Source organism: Leucopleurus acutus, assembly GCF_964270905.1.
Source record: "Leucopleurus acutus genome assembly, chromosome: 2".
In the NCBI taxonomy this organism is placed as follows: domain Eukaryota; kingdom Metazoa; phylum Chordata; class Mammalia; order Artiodactyla; family Delphinidae; genus Leucopleurus; species Leucopleurus acutus.
The window spans coordinates 181,688,082-181,706,565 of record NC_139143.1 but is presented as its reverse complement, the minus strand read 5'-3'; positions in this window follow the sequence as shown (position 1 = coordinate 181,706,565).

Sequence of the window (18,484 nt, the reverse complement as noted above, 5' to 3'; positions counted from 1 at the left end):
TCTCCCTGCACACCTTCCTGGACTTCGGCCTCTAGTTCCTTTCGTAACTGGAGCCAGGCCCGGGACTCCCTACCGACGTCCACCGCACTGGCCCAGGTGGGTCCCTCCGCACCGAAATCAGGCCCTTGGCAGCTTCTTCTCCCAGAGTAACACCTAATGCAACTTCCCTGGCAGTCCAGTGGTTAAGACTTTAGGCTTCCACTGCAGGGGACACGTGTTCGATCCCTGGTTGGGGAACTGAGATCCCACAAAAACCTGAAAGATTTGAAGAGGAAAGACCTTTCTCCAAGCGAGAGAAATTGGAGCACTTTTTAAAAAATAATGTACCAAGAAATATCTGGGCGGGAGTCTCAGGAAGCAGAGTCTTTCTAAACTAACCTTTTTTAAAAAGGACTTAGAAGCGAGCCCACATGTGCAGTCCTCTTTATCCCTGGGGGGGGGGGGGGGGGGGAGAAGTGATCTGTAATGCAGTTATGGGAGCCATTTTGTGGTATTATATATTTTTTAATCTCTAGAACTTGAGATTGAATGGGACAGGCCCGAGTTTGCATTAAATTTGTCCCTTTATATAAAATCACACATGAACTCACACCACCCTGCAGGGTGAGGCAAAGTCTCCTAAAGATCAATAACAGGTACTCAGTGTGGCCACAGGCTGCCGAGCAGGTCCCTGCCATTTTCTGGAGCAAATGCAAGAATCTCTTGGTTATTCCCCTCACACCTTTTTAGTTTTTAATTAATGTTTATTGGAGTCTAGTTAATGTACAACGTTGTGTTCGTTTCAGGTGTACAGCAAAGTGAATCAGTTATACCTATACGTCTATCCACTCTTTTTTATCTTCTTTTCCCATATAGATCATTACAGACGAGTGAGTCGAGTTTTCTGTGTTATATGGTAGGTCCTTACTAGTTTAACACCCTTATGCCTAGATTCTACCACTATTTCTTTCATATGGTTTGTCCTGAATGTATCATTTTCTTACTGTCTTTTTTTCCTTTCATTCTTCTCACAGGTATTTGCGTGCCTATTATGTGCCAGGCACTATGTGACAGCAGCTCCAACCTTCCTCTTCATCATTCGCTGCTGCCGAACACGCCCTTCCTTTCGATTTCCCGCAGGTGGCTTCTTTGACCAGGTGTGCCCCTGCTCTCCGATGGCCCCTTCTCTGATGGCAGTCTCTTCCAATAGCAAGATAACCATTTTCACCCAGAGGCAGATAACTCACAACCCACATCCCAGCCCTGGGCTCCAGTCACCCATTTGCTAACTCCCTACCTGGATGTTTTTTTTGTTTTTTTGTTTTTGCGGTACGCGGGCCTCTCACCGCCGCGGCCCCTCCCGTTGCGGAGCACAGGCTCCGGACGCGCAGGCCCAGCGGCCATGGCCCACGGGCCCAGCCGCTCCGTGGCATGTGGGATCCTCCCGGACCGGGACATGAACCTGTGTCCCCTGCGTCGGCAGGCGGACTCTCAACCACTGCGCCACCAGGGAAGCCCTACCTGGCTGTTTTGACAACACCTCAGGTGGGCTACAAGTTCAGCCAGCAACTTCCCACGTCCCTCTCTTTGATCCTGCCCCTCTCCCCCACCATCCTTTGGTAAGTCGTGATGGTTTCCCATGTGAAAGCTCTCCACGGCTACTCTGGTTCAAGCCTTCCCACCTCTAGCTTTCCAATTGGCCTCACCACAGCTAGTATCACATAGACTTTCCTGCCAGATAAAGCTTCCTGAAGCCAATCCACTTTCTAATCGTATTTCCAGTTATGCATCTTCACGCCCTTATCTCTCCAGCCATTGTTCACCTTACACAGCCCCACTTTCTTGCCTCCTTTCCTGTGCTGGAATGCTCTCTCCCTAGCTCCCATCTCCACATGCCCAATGTTCAGCTGAAACCCGTGCTTACACGACTCTCTCTGTAACTCTCATAAAACCTTAACACTTTTCTACCTGGGATAGATTTGGATCTGGAATCAGAAACAACTTAAATCTTGGGACTTCCCTGGTGGGCCAGTGGGTAAGACTCCACGCTCCCAGTGCAGGAGGCCCGGGCTCGTTCCCTGGTCGGGGATATAGATCCCGCATGCATGACGCAACTAAGAAGTCTGCATGCTGCAACAAAGATCCCGTGTGTGGCAACTGAGACGCGGAGTAGCCAAAATAAATAAATAATAATTTTTTTTTTTTAAAGAAACAACTTAAATCTTGGGTCCACTATCAGTGAATCTCAATCATTGTTGGCAGAATTTCCAAATATTTTATATTATTAACCAGTTAAGGGATTCCCTGGCGGTCCAGTGGTTAGGACTCCGAGCTTCCACTACAGGGGGCATGGGTTCAATCCCTGGTCGGGGAACTGAGATCCCGCATCCCGTGCAACGCCGGCCAAAACAAAACAAAACAAGACAAAAACGAACAAAGAAACACCTATATAATTTACCAGTTAAAATTTCCCTAGGGGGGGTTTCTCTGGTGGCGCAAGTGGTTGAGAGTCTGCCTGCTGATGCAGGGGACACGGGTTCGTGCCCCGGTCCGGGAGGATCCCACATGCCACGGAGCAGCTGGGCCCGTGAGCCATGGCCGCTGGGCCTGCGCGTCCGGAGCCTGTGCTCCGCAAAGGGAGAGGCCACAGCAGCGAGAGGCCTGCGTACCGCAAAAAAAAAAAAAAATTTCCCTAGGGAGTTCCCTGGTGGCTTAGTAGTCAGGGAACTGAGATCCTGTAAGCTGCGTGGCACAGCCCAAAAAAAAAAAACAGCTTACCCAAAAACTTTCAAGTAAATCTGTCACTCCAATAACTCATCATTTAACCTAGCCCACCAATGTGTACATCCTTAAGGCACCCCAGTCAGGGAAGGGTGGACCTAACATGTCAATCTGAGCAACTCACCCTTTTGAACCTATTTCCTACTCTGTAAAATGGGATGATAATCTTTACTGGTGGTTCTTATGAGGGTTAAATGAGGTCCACTGTGAAAGCATTGTAAACCATCCATTGATAAATAATAGGTAGCGGGCTTCCCTGGTGGCGCAGTGGTTGAGAGTCCGCCTGCCGATGCAGGGGACACGGGTTCGTGCCCCGGTCCGGGAAGATCCCACATGCCGCAGAGCGGCTGGGCCCGTGAGCCATGGCTGCTGGGCCTGCGCGTCCGGAGCCTGTGCTCTGCAACGGGAGAGGCCGCAACAGTAAGAGGCCCGCGTACCGCAAAATAAATAAATAAATAAATAATAGGTAGCGTTATCATTGCATGTTTTATTTCCTCTACTGCAGAGTTTCCTCACCATGGTCATAGTACACTGGTATATTGCAACTGGGTTACAGGTTGGATACAACAGAAAGATCCCATGGCCCTTGGGGCTGCCAGCTAGACTAAACACCTCTGGGTGCATGCAGCCCATGGGGAGCTCCTGCGGATATGATCCAAGCAGAACAGAGTCTGTCATCCTGCCTTTCAATCTCTACAAGTAGGCAGAAGGATCAGCAGCATTTGCTGCTTGCCATGTGTTACCACCTGGCCATCAACTTCAGAGGCCAGCTGCAGAGTGCACCGCTGCACGTTACAGACAAGCGTCCAGGGCCCTGCTAGAGGAAGTGAGTTCCAGGGGCCAAGGGGGAGCAGCAGCAACCCGAGATGCAGCTGGTCAGGGCTGGAGGGGCGAGGACACTGGTTGGAGGGCTCTGGCCGGAGCAGCCCCAGATGGCTGACCCAAATCTGTCTTCACACAGTATCAGATATTTCTGTCCATTTTTGGCTGGTGTCCAAGCTAACTTCAGGGTGTGACTGCTTTAACAATGCTTATGGGCAGGGTGACATTAAAAATATTTAACATCTGAGATGGAACAGATATTGACCAATCAGAACAGATGCCAGGGGCTCTCCTGGTGGCACAGTTGTTAAGAATCTGCCTGCCAGCGCAGGGGACACAGGTTCGAGCCCTGGTCCGGGAAGATGCCACATGCCGCAGAGCAACTAAGCCCGTGCACCACAACTGCTGAGCCTGCGCTCTAGAGCCCGCAAGCCACAACTACTGAGCCTGCATGCCACAACTACTAAAGCCCGCGCGCCTAGAGCCCGTGCTCTGCAACAAGAGAAGCCACCACAACGAGAAGCCCGCGCACCGCAACGAAGAGTAGCCTCTACTCACCACGACTAGAGAAAGCCCGTGTGCAGCAACGAAGACCCAATGCAGCCAAAATAAAAAGAACATATGCCAGCTGGCCATTAACAGTGAATACCAGGTGGATATCACCCCTGAAGGAATGTGCTTTAAATCAGAGCTGTCATTATTTTTGTTGTTGTTGTTATTTATTTATTTATGGCTGTGTTGGGTCTTCGTTGCTGTGCATGGGCTTCCTCTAGTTGTGGCGAGCGGGGGCTACTCTTCATTGTGGTGCGTGGGCTTCTCACTGCGATGGCTTCTCTTGTTGCGGAGCACGGGCTCTAGGCGCACGGGCTCAGTAGTTGTGGTTAGTTGCTCCGGGCTTAGTTGCTCCGCGGCATGTGGGATCTTCCCACACCAGGGCTCGAACCCATGTCCCCTGCATTGGCAGGCGGACTCATAACCACTGCGCCAACAGGGAAGTCCAGTGTCATTATTTTTAAATGCTTGACACAAAAGAGTTTGATTGGATTCAAGATCCATTAATGTTATCACAAGAAATTTCAATTGTACAATTGTTAATGAAAGAAAATAGACATTTCTTTAAATTTTTTTTTTTTTTTCGGTATGCGGGCTTCTCACTGTTGTGGCCCCTCCCGTTGCGGAGCACAGGCTCCGGACACGCAGGCCCAGCGGCCATGGCTCACGGGCTTAGCCGCTCTGCGGCATGTGGGATCCTCCCGGACCGGAGCATGAACCCGTGTCCCCTGCATTGGCAGGCGGACTCTCAACCACTGCGCCACCAGGGAAGCCCTCTTTAAATATTTTAACTTTTATGTTTTTTAATGTTAAAATTTTAAATTTGTATTATCTATTTGAGTTTCTAATTGTTCATGGCTATCAAGAACTTGAAGAGAGGGACTTCCCTGGTGGTCCAGTGATAAAGAATCCCCCTGCCAATGCAGGGAACGTGGGTTCGATCCCTGGTCAGGGAACTAAGATCCCACATGCTGCGGGGCAACTAAGCCCACGGGCCACAAGTACTGAGCTCTTGCGCCTCAATGAGAGAGCCCGCGTGCCACAAAACTACAGAGCCCATGTTCCCAGGAGCCCATGTGCCACAACTAGAGAGAGAAAACCTGCACGCCACAACTAGAGAGAAGCCCAAGCACAACAAGGAAGAGACCCCACGCCTCAACGAAGATCCTGAGTTCCACAACTAAGACCTGATGCAGCCAAATAAATAAAATAAAAAAGAACTTGAAGAGATCCTTCTTGAAAAGTTCTGGTCATTATTGCATGTAACCATTTTAAGTATAACCTGATATTTAAAAGTTACATTCAAAAGAAAATTTTTAAATAAAATTTAAAAAGAGAAAAAATAGTTACATTCACAGAAGAAAGTGAAAATTTGGAAAATATTTTATTTGGAAACTTTATATAAGTTCAGTATTTAATGCTGTCTCTAATACTTTCATTTTATTTTTCAAATCATAATGATACAATATGTAGAAAATGGAATTTTTTTTTTTTTACCAAATCCCATATAGATGCCCCTAAATCCCTCCTCCCCTTCTTCCCCTTTACCTCAGTGGGACATACAAATTGTGTAATTTTTTTTTAATTTTTATTTTATATTGGAATATAGTTGATTAACAATGTTGTGTTAGTTTCAGGTGTACAGCAAACTGCTTCAGTTATATATATACATGTATCTATCCTTTTTCAAATTCTTTTCCCATTTACGTTCTTAAAATTGTGTAATTTTCTATGTGTGCCATGACAGGAAAAAGGTTCCGAAGCTCTGTTCTAGTAAATTTTAAGTTCCAATATCTCCTTCTTCCTTTTGGCTGACCTCCAAGGGCAGTGCTTTCTTTAAAAAAAACGAATATAATAAATGTTTAGTAGGTGAGTGAATGATGAACAGTTCTTGCGGCCCCCTGTCTCTCTGTAGTTCAAAATGAGCCTTCGAAGGCAAGAGGAAGGGGAGGGAGAGCATGAATTTACTGAAGAAAAGCCCCACCCAATGAAGTTTAAAGATCACTGTTATGCAGTTTCAAAGTCAAACCAGGAGAGGGCACAGAAAACTTCTGCTTGATCATCTAACAAAGAAAGGAGAATTCAGAAAATGGACAGAGCTCTCATTCAATCGCTCAATCAGGTGACATACAGTTTAGATGGTTTAGTCAATCAGATTTCATCCTGACACCTCAACAATTTGATAATACAATAGGCTATCTTAATGTAATCTTTGCACCATTTGAGTTTTTCTTGAGGAAAAGGTTTAGATTTTTCAAAACCCCGGCCAGTCTCCGATGCATTCCTTTTCTTCTCTTTTTTTTTTAATATTTATTTATTTAGGCTGCCTGGGGTCTTCACTGAGGCACGTGGGATCTTCGTTGTGGCACCCGGACTCTTAGTTGCAGCATGCGAACTCTTAGTTGCGGCATGCATGTGGGATCTAGTTCTCCGACCCGGGATGGAACCCGGGCCCCCTGCATTGGGAGCACGGAGTCTTACCCACTGGACCACCAGGGAAGACCCAGAACATCTTCATATACGTGTTTGGAGGATAAAGATCAATGCTTGAAGTACAGATAGAGATCTCATACAAATACAGCATGTGTGATACACTATTTCCTGTAGTATAATAAAATCTGTATTTGTTCTGTTTCATGATGACTTGTTTTTACATCCAATTTCCTTCTGAATTCAACACTTGCTATATTTTATCTCATTTGTCCTTCCAATTATCCTATAAAATAAATATGACATATTATTTATATTTAACAAGGAAACTGAAGTGCTAAGCCAGTGGTGTTACTGCATATTACAAAGCAACTTCCTCCCTAGAATCCCTAATTGGAGATTATTTTACCTGTCAAAGGTTCTGGTCAGAGTGGTTGGAGGGAATCTCATAATTTATTGGATAGCTAAGAGGATAAAAGGATTCCCCTGCATTGACATTATTCCCATAGCTACTTTCAAACTCATTTCAGAGCTCCACTTTTGACACTTAACATCCAGACTCCAAATATGCACTTCATGACTTAAACCTGGTTTCTGGAACAATAGCCAGCAGCTAAGTAATCTGTCCTAGCTTGGAGTTCAAAAACAGAACAAGAATCATTATCAGGCTTTCTGATTTCTAATCTGTCTACTGCCTTGTGGGTGGGTCAAATACACATTTTTTTTTTCTTGCCTTTTACTTGATTTTCTCTCTCCTTTAATGAAAAAATACAATCTTCCTTTTAAAATCTTTATTTTTTTTCTGATTCCAAAACTAATACATGTGTAGGGTACAAAGTGAAAGTCCACCATAGTCTATCCCTACCTGCTCAAGGTTACATTTCAATGCATATGAGGTTTTTGAAAATATCAAAACTGGGAGTTCCCTGGTAGTCCAGCAGTTAAGACTCTGAGCTCCCAATGCAGGGGGCGTGGGTTCCATCCTTGGTCAGGGAACTAGATCCCGCATGCCACAACTAAAGATCCCACGCGCCGCAATGAAGATCCCAAGTGCCACAACTAAGACCCGGTGCAGCCAAATAAATAAATAAATATTTTTTTAAAAGATAATATCAAAACTGGGTTTAGCCTATACAAAATGGTTGGCAACTTCCTTTTTTCACCTTAAGATGCCTTGGGAATCTTCAAGATAAGCGTTTTTTTTTTTTTAACTGCTTTATTTAGGTGTAACTTATATGCCACAAAAATCAACTCTTTTTAAGTGTACAATTCAATGATTTCTTCTATAAACCTGTGCAACCATTCCACCACAACTCAGTTCTAGAACATGTCCATCACCCCCAAAAACTTCCCTCATGCCTGTTGATAAACTTTTTTAAAGGGTACATTTTTGTGGATAATTACAATCATGAATAACAAGTCCCAGAAATTTCCACTTTGCCTAGCTTTCATTTGCTGCTGGCAGGCAAGAAGAAAATTGCAAAAGCCCATCAACAAATGCTGGAAGAAAACACCACAAGCTGATCGACAGCTGTTTGCTCAAAATAGTTTATTCATCCACTCCAGCTTTTACTGAGTGTCAGCCAAGTGCCGGGCTATTGGTTAAGTCTGTAGGAATATAAAAACGAGAATAGCTGTCTTCTCCTGGAATCAACTGGATGTGAGTTCAACAGTATGCAACCTAACTTAAGAGTTTCAATATTCAATGGGTTTGAGTGATAAAAGTGGTAAAATTGGTGTGATATTTGGACTTCCATTTCCAGAAGTCACGATAGAGAAACAGGGACCAGATTTACTGTTCCACCTACAACAACCAAAGGAGGAACAAAAAATTATGAAACAATGGTCTTTATACATTGGACATCAGACCACAAAGGACGGTAATCCTTGAGAAAGAAGCAAATGAGACGAGCCCTGGTACTGTCCCAGAACTACCTGAGTTTCCAGGCTACAGTGCAAGGATGGAAAACGGAGGCAGAGCTCAGTGGAGTCCCTGAGTCTGGCATACAGAGCTGAGTCCAAGGAGACCAAAGCAGCTAGAGTTCATAGGACGGAGTGACAGAGATGGGGGAGCAGTTCAGAGAAAGAAAAAACCCCAGAGATTTCTTCTAGTATTCACCAAGGTACTGCTTAGCACCTGTGCACAAGAAAACTTCCCCAGGCTGGGGAAAGAACCACTTGAAAGGATTGGAGGGAAAGGTTCTTGACTCTTATACCCGGCTGGGAATAGTGCCTATTCCCACTAGCCAGATTGGGAAATTCATAGTTTGGGAATTCCCCGGCAGTCCAGTGGTTAGGACTTGGCGCTTTCACTGCAGGGTCCCGGGTTCAATCCCTGGTCAGGGCATTAAGATCCCACAAGCTGCGTGGCACGGCCAAAAGAAAAATTTATAATTTATGGAGCATTGGGAAGAGTACTCATAGAGGTCTTGCCTCAGGGGGAATAATCAGTCCTAGAGTCAGCACTGCTCTTGTCCTATCTAACAAATCTTTAAAAAAGCAAGACGCAAAAAAATCAAACTAATTCCAAAGTAATTTAACAACACCCCAGAACAAACCTCAAGTTTTATAGGAATACAAACACATACAGCACTGGGAATTCCTTGGCGGTCCAGTGGTTAGGACTCCGAGCTCCCAATGCAGGGGGCCAGGGTTCGATCCCTGGTCAGGGAACTAGATCCCTCATGCCGCAACTAGTGGATTGCAGCATGAGGGATCTAGTTAAATCCCAAATAGATAAATAAATATTTTTTTAAATTTCCAAATTTAATGAAAACCGTAGATCTAAGCAGCTCAATGAACCCCAAGCACAAGAAACATTAAGAAAACCACAGCACCATACCTGAGTCAAAGAGCCTACTTGGGACATTCAAATCTTTCATTAATGACAACATAATGATTTTCATTAATTTTTATATATATGAAGCACCATCAATTCTATAAATCATTGTGGGGACTTCCCTGGTGGCACAGTGGTTAAGAATCTGCCTGCCAATGCAGGGGACATGGGTTTGAGCCCTGGTCCAGGAAGATCCCACATGCCATGGAGCAACTAAGCCTGCGTGCCTCATCTACTGAAGCCTGTGAGCCTAGAGCCCATGCTCCGCAACGAGAAGCCACTGCAATGAGAAGCCTGCGCACTGCGACGAAGAGTAGCCACCGCTCGTCGCAACCAGAGAAAGTCTGCACGCAGCAACGAAGACCCAACACAGCCATAAATAAATAGATTAATTAATTAATTAATTTTAAAAATCATTGTGCTAGGTTCCTGGATATCTAATTTTTCTTATTCCATTTAAAATTTCTTCTCTTTTAACCAGAGGATAAATTGGCTAGTCTTCACTGCTTAGTCTCTGTGTTCAGAACTGCACGTGTTCTAACTTGATGAAGCTTTTAAAGAAACAAAGGACTGGGAATGCGCGGGGATTCAGTGGGATTCAACTTCAAATATGGGTCCTCCTAGTTACATATGTCCTTCAATGCCAGGGGAAATTTCACCTTCTCTATTTAAAAGCCTTTTTAACAACAAAAAGGCTGATAGTTTTAAGCCCTTTCTCTCAAATATTTTAAATCCTCAGAAGATCAAACTAACAAAATAACTGAAATGAGTACTGGATACAAATTCTATGTAGACTATCTGCTGTTTGTCATTTCCATCCTATGATTTTCCCTTCATATGTACAGAAAGTTCACAGATGTTAAGAAATTGTTGTTTTGGCATAAAATCAGATACAGAAAGGAGGCATTTGTGCCATTAACTAGGAATAGCAATTACCTAGGACGACTGCTATTCGAGCAATGCATCAGGCCAACAGCTTCTTCTGCACTTGGGAGCTTCCTGGACACACAGAAACTCTCAGGCCCTGCTCCAGACCTGAAGACTCATAATATGCATTTTAACAGGATCCGCAAGTGGTTGCTATACACATTCAACTTCGAGAAGCACTGGTGTCTGGCAAATAGTTTCTCTGATCATGTTTCCTTATGCATGAAAAAAAAAAAGCGAAACCTGCCCACCTTATTTCACAAGTTGATGATTAGAATGAAATAAGTATAAGTTAGGAACACATGAAATACCAAACTTTCTAACAAGCAGTACACACAAGTCCCAGGCACAACACGGTATTTCTGGATTAAAAATGCTGAACAGCAGGCTTCCCTAGTGGCGCAGTGGTTGAGAGTCCGCCTGCCGATGCAGGGTACACGGGTTCGTGCCCCGGTCCCGGAAGATCCCACATGCCGCAGAGCGGCTGGGCTCGTGAGCCATGGCCGCTGAGCCTGCGCATCCGGAGCCTGTGCTCCGCAACGGGAGAGGCCACAACAGTGAGAAGCCCGCGTACCGCAAAAAAACAAACAAAACAAACAAAAATGCTGAACAGCAAAAAGACTGCCAATGTTACTAGATATCCCAAAGACAAGGCTTTTTTTAAAAAATTGCTAAATATATAAACATTTTTAAAGTATTTGACTCTTTTGACTTCTGGGAGTATCTATTTTCTTTTTTTTTTTAATCGAAATCTGTTATCCTTCAGTCTACAAGTACTCAAGACACAGTCGTTTCAGGAAAGCACAGCACACAGAGTTCCTATGTCTCTTTTCTGGCCAAAGCAATCAAGCCTAAGTCTTCACATAAGCCACAAGGAAGGAAACTACAGGAAGCCACGCCAGGGACTACTAACAGGCACTTGTCTCTCAGCCAGCCACTGCCTCAGTCACATCCTTGCCGGAACTAGAGTCTGAGCCGGTTCTCTAGGCTGAGGTGGCCAAGGCAGTGTGGACCGGGTCCACCCAGTGCGGCCCTGCGGCACCCCAGCCGCCGGGTTAGTCCCAGAGGAGCCGGAGCCCGCCTGATCGCGGATGCCCGGAAGCCCAGGTTCAAGCCTTGAAGGCGCAAGGGTGTGGGGGCCACCATCGGGGATTCCGCCAGAGAGAAGGCAGCAGCCGCAAAAGACCCTCCACTGGCGTGTCCAAGAGCCTGGGCCGGGTCTCAAGCTTCCACCACTACCTCCCGGGATAAAGCCAAGCAGCGCAAACTAGCGGGAGCTAGGGTCACTTAGCAACCAGGAGCCCAGAGCGCGGACGCAAGGCATTGGTCACGCGCGTCAGGTGATCAGACGCCACTGCCCACTGGGAGATTACAAAGCAGGCACGTGATGCGGCTCAGGCGAGTTTCTGCAAGGCTCTGGGACGGTGGGCGTGGTGATGGGGCTGGAGGGGCGTTTCTTGGGGTTTCCGCCCTGGAGTCGTAAGAAGTCCTGGCTTTGGCTGGCTTGACCGAAGAGAAACGCAACCGGCAGTTGAGGCATTTCTGCGCCGGCTATAGCGAAGCGATGAAACGGTGCTGAATTGGGCTCAAGAGTCTAGTTTGGTCGCGCAGGAGCATTTCCTGAGAATAAGACTCGTCAGATGCTGAAATTTGCCTTCCGAAACAGAGACAGTTCTGACCAACCGGTTTAACACGAGCAAATGTTAGGATGCCAAGAAGTTTCGTGACAAATAAGGGGTGAAAATTAGGGATGTAAAGGATACTGAATTGGGCAGTATATTCAGCGCTGGCTAAAAGAGAGATACTGCATCTGGGACAAGAGGAGTTTTTTTTGGGCGGGGGCGGGTAGAGGGACTGTCTTGCTGAAGTAGTTGTTTAAAAGGTAGAACTTACATTGTGAATTTAGAGAACTAATTCAGCTTCTCGTGAGGGGGCGGAGCCTAGTTATCCACACGTCAGTTCATGAGGTCTAGGTCCCAGCGTGCAGACCAGGATGTGTGGGCGGGCACCCTGCAACAGGCCTGTGAGGCCTGGCCAAAAAGAAAAAAAAAAAAATCTAATTTGAAAGGTATTTGAAGAGAGAACTTGGGATGGCCCAGCTCTTCTTTTTACAAACTGCCCAGGAGGTTGTTGGCAATCCTTTCATTCTAACAAATTTCCCTCTAGCAAGCAGAGGGGTTTGAAGTACTATTGGCAGGACTTCTTGGTGGTCCAATGGTTAAGACTCCATGCTTCCACTGCAGGGTTCGATCCCTAGTCGGGGAAGTTCTGCATGACAAAAAAATAAAATAAAGTACTACTGGCATATGCCTTGCAGCTGTCCTTGGGTGTTCTTTCACACCCCATATCCAATGCATCAACGAGTCCTATTGGCTATACCTTCAAAATGAGTTCACAATCTGACTATCTCCACTTTTCTTTACCTGCACAGCTACCACACTGGTTAGATTCCCCCATGATCTTTCACCTGAGTTTTTGTAATAGCCTTCTAACTAGTCCACTTTTGCCTTCCTCCACAAGTCAGTCAAAGTGATTTTTTTCATGTTACTTCTCTGCACAACATGCTCCAGTGGCTTCTTATTTCAGTCAGTAAAAGCCAAGGTCCTTTCAATTACTTATCACATAATCTGGTCCGATGGGCTCCTATCCACTTCTCCTCATTCATTAATCTCCAGAAGTTCTGTTCTTCATGGTGTTTCTTCAACAGGGCCAGTATCCTTCCATATTTAGTTCTTCGCACTTGCTGTTACCTGTGCTGAGTATTCTCCCCAGATGTCCACATGATTCATGCCTTCACGTCATTCATTTGCTCAGGTGTCACCTTGTAATATAGGCTTTCTCTGACCACCATGTGTAAAGTAGCAACCACTGCGTGCCCTAATTCCCCACCCCTCCCGAACACTTGCTTGCTGCTTGTTTATTTTTTTTTCTATATAACACTTATCACCACCTAACACATTTTATATGTTCTTTGTCTGCCACCCCCTCCTAGAACATAAACTCCATGGGGATAGGCACTTTGCCTTGTTTCCTGCTGTACCATTAGTACCTAGAACAATGTCTGGCATGCAGTAGGTGTTAATAATTGTTTGTTGAAGAAATAAATAAATGGTCTATGCCCCATACAGTTCTACTGCTGATTATGGTGAGTGGACCAAAGTTGCTCCATGTGGCTAAAGGACTTTGAACATATCCACAGTATTGTAATGACTCTGACATTGGCAGTGTCCACTCTCAGAATGCTTTGTATCCACTTTGTATCTTTTTTTTTTTTCTCTTTTGCGGTACGCGGGCCTCTCACTGCTGTGGCCTCTCCCGTTGCGGAGCACAGGCTCCGGACGCGCAGGCTCAGCGGCCATGGCTCACGGGCCCAGCCGCTCCGCGGCATGTGGGATCTTCCCAGACCGGGGCACGAACCCGTGTCCCCTGCATCGGCAGGCGGACTCTCAACTACTGAGCCACCAGGGAAGCCCAGCTGATGATTTATACCCTGTTAAAATGCAAATACCCTAAAAGAGATCATATCGAGTTTCCGCTGTCACTAGTACCTTAGTGTGAATTAGTCCAAATCCTTTCTTGAGAACAAGTTTTGAAAAGGCAACTGAAGAAAGAAGGAGCACATGAGAAGTAAGAGGAACAGGTGGGGAGAAAGTTCAGAAGCCAAGGAAGGAGCTTGCCAAGGACAAACTTTGGCTTATTTTGTAGTTTTGCCCAGGGCTGACTCTAATAATCAAAGTATATATTGATCTCTAGCTCCAAACTTCTGAGTAGGCGATTATGGCGCTTGAAATTACAGCCATATTTACCTGAAATGTTTTGATAGCCCAATGAGTACAAGGTGCATCTGAAATGAGGAAGAGTTGACCTATTATTTACTGGGACTGAAACGCTATCAGATTTTAGGAAAGATAAGCAGGAAAGGAAGGAGGCATTGCATTATACATATGCACATGATCCCAGCCTAAGAAATAGGAAACCCAAAGAGTTTTTGTGTTAAGGTAAAATGAGAAAAATGGAGCATCATCTGCTATCAGTTGACGTGCCAGGAAAAATGAGGAGAGATAGGCCTCTTTGAGCAACCAGGAGCTGATGAGGAAGTAAAGTTTTAAAGAGCAATATATCAATACCTGCTTTAAAAAAAAAAAGAAAGGCAACCTCACCAGACACCAAATTTGTCAGCACCTTGATCTTGGACTTCCCAACCTTCAGAGCTATGAGAATTAAATGGTTTACTGTTAAGCCCTGACCCCACCCCCCGCAAAAAAAGAGCAGGCACAAATATCAAACAAATACTTACAGTATTTGGGAGATTTAATTCCTATTGTGTGGAATTTTTTAAATCAACTAGGGTAGATATCTTCACTGATTTGCTCTTTTTATTGTGTGTGTGGTGTGTGGGCCTCTCACTGTTGTGGCCTCTCCCGTTGCGGAGCGCAGGCTCCGGACGCGCAGGCTCCGGACGCGCAGGCTCAGCGGCCATGGCTCACGGGCCATGGCTCACGGGCCCAGCCGCTCCGCGGCACGTGGGATCTTCCCGGACCGGGGCACGAACCCGTGTCCCCTGCATCAGCAGGCGGACTCTCAACCACTGCACCACCAGGGAAGCCCTGCTCTTTTTAATACAGAAGAATTAGGCAAGAATCTCAAAGTAGACAGCAACTTTGCTGGTGGTGACCAAATGGTGAGGAAAGTCAGGGTTTTGGAGCACAGCAAGATTTCCCTACATTTAAAGTGCAGGCAGAGCATTTGTGTTCTAGTCAAATTGATGTTTTCACTCTTCAAGTTTCTTCCAGTTTGGAGAATCTGCCACTCACTAGCTGAGCGAACTTGGGTAAGTTAATTAAAATCCCCACACCTGTTTCCTTATCCATGAAATGGGAATGAATACTAATCGTTCCTATCTCTGAGGGCTTTTAGAAGGATAAAATGAGGTCTCACATTCAGCAGTGTAAAATAATGGTTAAGACTGTGGACTTGAGTTTTATTTATTTATTTATTGGCCATGCCCTGCCACTTGCGAGATCTTAGTTCCCCGACCAGGGGTCGAACCGGCCCCCCCCCCGCCCCCTGCCCCCCCCGCCCCCCTGCCCCCCCCCCCCCCACATACCCCAGCAGTAGAAGCATGGAGTCCTAACCACTGGACTGCCAGGGAAATGCCTAGACTCAAGTCAGATTGCCTGACTGGAATTCGAGCTTCCATTTGTGTGTCCTTGGGCAAGTGACTGACCCCTCTCTATGCTTCAGTTTCTTCATCGGTAAAATGGAGATAATACCTCACAGGATTGTTGTGAGGATTAAATGACTCAACACGCATAACATTCATGGAGGAGTGCCTGGCAAGAAGTGAGCATTGCAAAGTTAGCAATCATTTGCAAGGTTCTTGACAAACAGCAATGATCATGGAACTTCTTGGTAGCCCTGCTTGTCTAGGCCTTGTCCAACCCACCCCATCCTGACTTAGAATTAAGGACCAGAGATGCCTGAAGCTATTTGTGGTCACAAGTAATAGAGATGCAAAGTCCATCTCACAGAGTGGTGAGAGAGAAGTGGGAGGAGCTACTGTGAGCCAGCTCACAGGAGGCAACTGATCAGAGTCCAAAAGGAGTGAGGCCCAAGAGGAAAGGGTCTGATTGGTAAAAAGCTGCGGGCTTATATTAGTTAGGATTCTTTTGGTTGCAAATTTTGAAAACCATAAGTCAAAATGGTTCAAGGAAAAATGTATCCACTCAAATGCCCATCAGCCACAGAATGAATTATGGTGTGTTTCCCAAACAAAATACAACGAGAATGTACAAGTTATAATTACATACAACGATATGGACAAAACCCACTTAATGTCGAGTGAAAGAAGACAGACACAAAACTACATGCTGTGTGAGTCCACTTACATGTGGTAGAAAAACAAAATGTATCCATGCTATTAAATGTCAGGATACTGGTTACACTTGGAGGGCTTTGGGGAGGGAGAGTTAGTGATTAGAAGGAAGGCTATGGGACATCCCTCGTGGTCCAGTGGTTGAGACTTTGCGCTCCCAATGCAGGGGGCCCGGGTTCGATCCCTGGTCATGGAACTAGATCTCGCATGCTGCAACTAAAAGATCCCGCATGCCACAACTAAAGATCTCACACACGGCATCGAAGATCCCATGTGCCGCAACTAAGACCCAGCACGGTCAAATAAATATATATTTTAAAAGATTACTATTAATTATAGAAAGAAGGATAAGGGGGGCTTTTTTTTTCTTTTGTTTTCTTTTTTTTTTTTGCGGTACGCGGGCCTCTCACTGTTGTGGCCTCTCCCGTTGCAGAGCACAGGCTCCGGACACGCAGGCTCAGCGGCCATGGCTCACGGGCCCAGCCACTCCGCGGCATGTGGGATCTTCCCAGACCAGGGCACGAACCCATGTCCCCTGCATCAGCAGGCAGACTCTTAACCACTGCGCCACCAGGGAAGCCCAAGGGGGGATTTGAGGTACTGATAATGTTCTGAACAGGGGTGTTCAGTTTGTGAAAACTCACCGTATACATTTAAAATGCATGCACTTTTTGTGTATTATGCTGCAATAAAAAGTTCTCTCTTTTTTTTTAGTTTATTGGCTGTGCCTATATCCAGTGTACCAATTATTGTTCTTTGTAACAAACCACCCCAAAGTTAGTCATGTAAAATAACCATTTCATTATGCTCACAGATTCTGTGGGTCAGGAATTCAGAAAGAATACAGTGGAGGCAGCTCCATGATGTCTGGGGCCGCAGCTGGGAAGACTCAAAGGCTGGAGATGATTCAACAGCTAGGGTTGAAATCAACTGGAAGTGTCTTCATTCATGTTCTAGGAGGGTTTTCCTGGTAATTGGCTTCGATCTCAGCTAGGTTGTTGCCTGAACCATCTATACATGTTATCTCCATGTAGTCTCACTGCCTGGAGTAGTTTGGGCTTCTTCACAGCATGGCTGCTGGGTTCCAAGAGCAAGTGTTCCAAGAGAATCAGGCAGAAGCTATATTGCCTTTTATGAACTAGCCTCAGAAGTCACACAGTGACACTTATGCCAAAGTCCATCTGCCATAATTCAAATGGAGGGACATATACCCCATGTCTTAATGGGAGGAATGTCATGATTACATTATAGCATGAACATATAAGATGGAAGATATTGCCGTGGCCATCTTTGGAAAACAAAATCATTCACATCTGGGCACCAACAGAAAAAAATTTAACACAAAAATCTGTCAGCTCATGATTCCAACTTCAGCTGAACCCTTGATACCATCTGGCAATTCTACATCATTTCTCTACTCAATTTGCTTCAACTTACAATGGTTATTTCAAACCTTCTCTGCTGTAGTAGGCGCTAGGTATGTCTCACCTAAAACCTGTTACAACCCCTCCCCCGCCCCACCCCCCACCCCGCACCCCATTCATACCTTTTAATGAGGTGAGAAAACCTAAACACTCACTTTTCCTGGCTTTTTTTTTTTTTTTTTTTTTTTTTTTGCAGTACACGGGCCTCTCACTGCTGTGGCCTCTCCCCTTGCGGAGCACAGGCTCCGGACGCGCAGGCTCCGGACGCGCAGGCTCAGCGGCCATGGCTCAGCGGCCATGGCTCACGGGCCTAGCCGCTCCGCGGCATGTGGGATCTTCCCGGACCGGGGCACGAACCCGTATCCCCTGCATCGACAGGCGGACTCTCAATCACTGCGCCACCAGGGAAGCCCCTTCCTGGCCTTTTCTTGCATCTGTGTGACACAGTTCTGGCCAGATGTAAGCAGAAACCTACTGGGGGACTCCTGGGCAACCTCTTGCTTGAACAAGAAAATGATGCATGGGGTGGAGGCAACCAGCTATATCATGACCTTCAGGGAAAGGCCACAAGATTTGCCAAAATACTGTCCCTTGTATCACTGAGTTACTGAACCAATGCTGCTGTCTACCTTCAGGCTTCCTATCCCGTAAGAAAAATAAACCCTCACTTGCGTAAGCCATTGGTGGTGGGCTTTCTGTACCTGATAACAACCACTCTTCTCCACCCCGCCCCCTCCCTCCACCTTCTGTCTTTATGCTCCACAGAAAACCTTCCCTCTTCCCTTACAGAGATACATCTTCTGCTGGTCTTTCGCTTACTTTCTTGCCACCAAACCTACCTACACTTACCTGCAT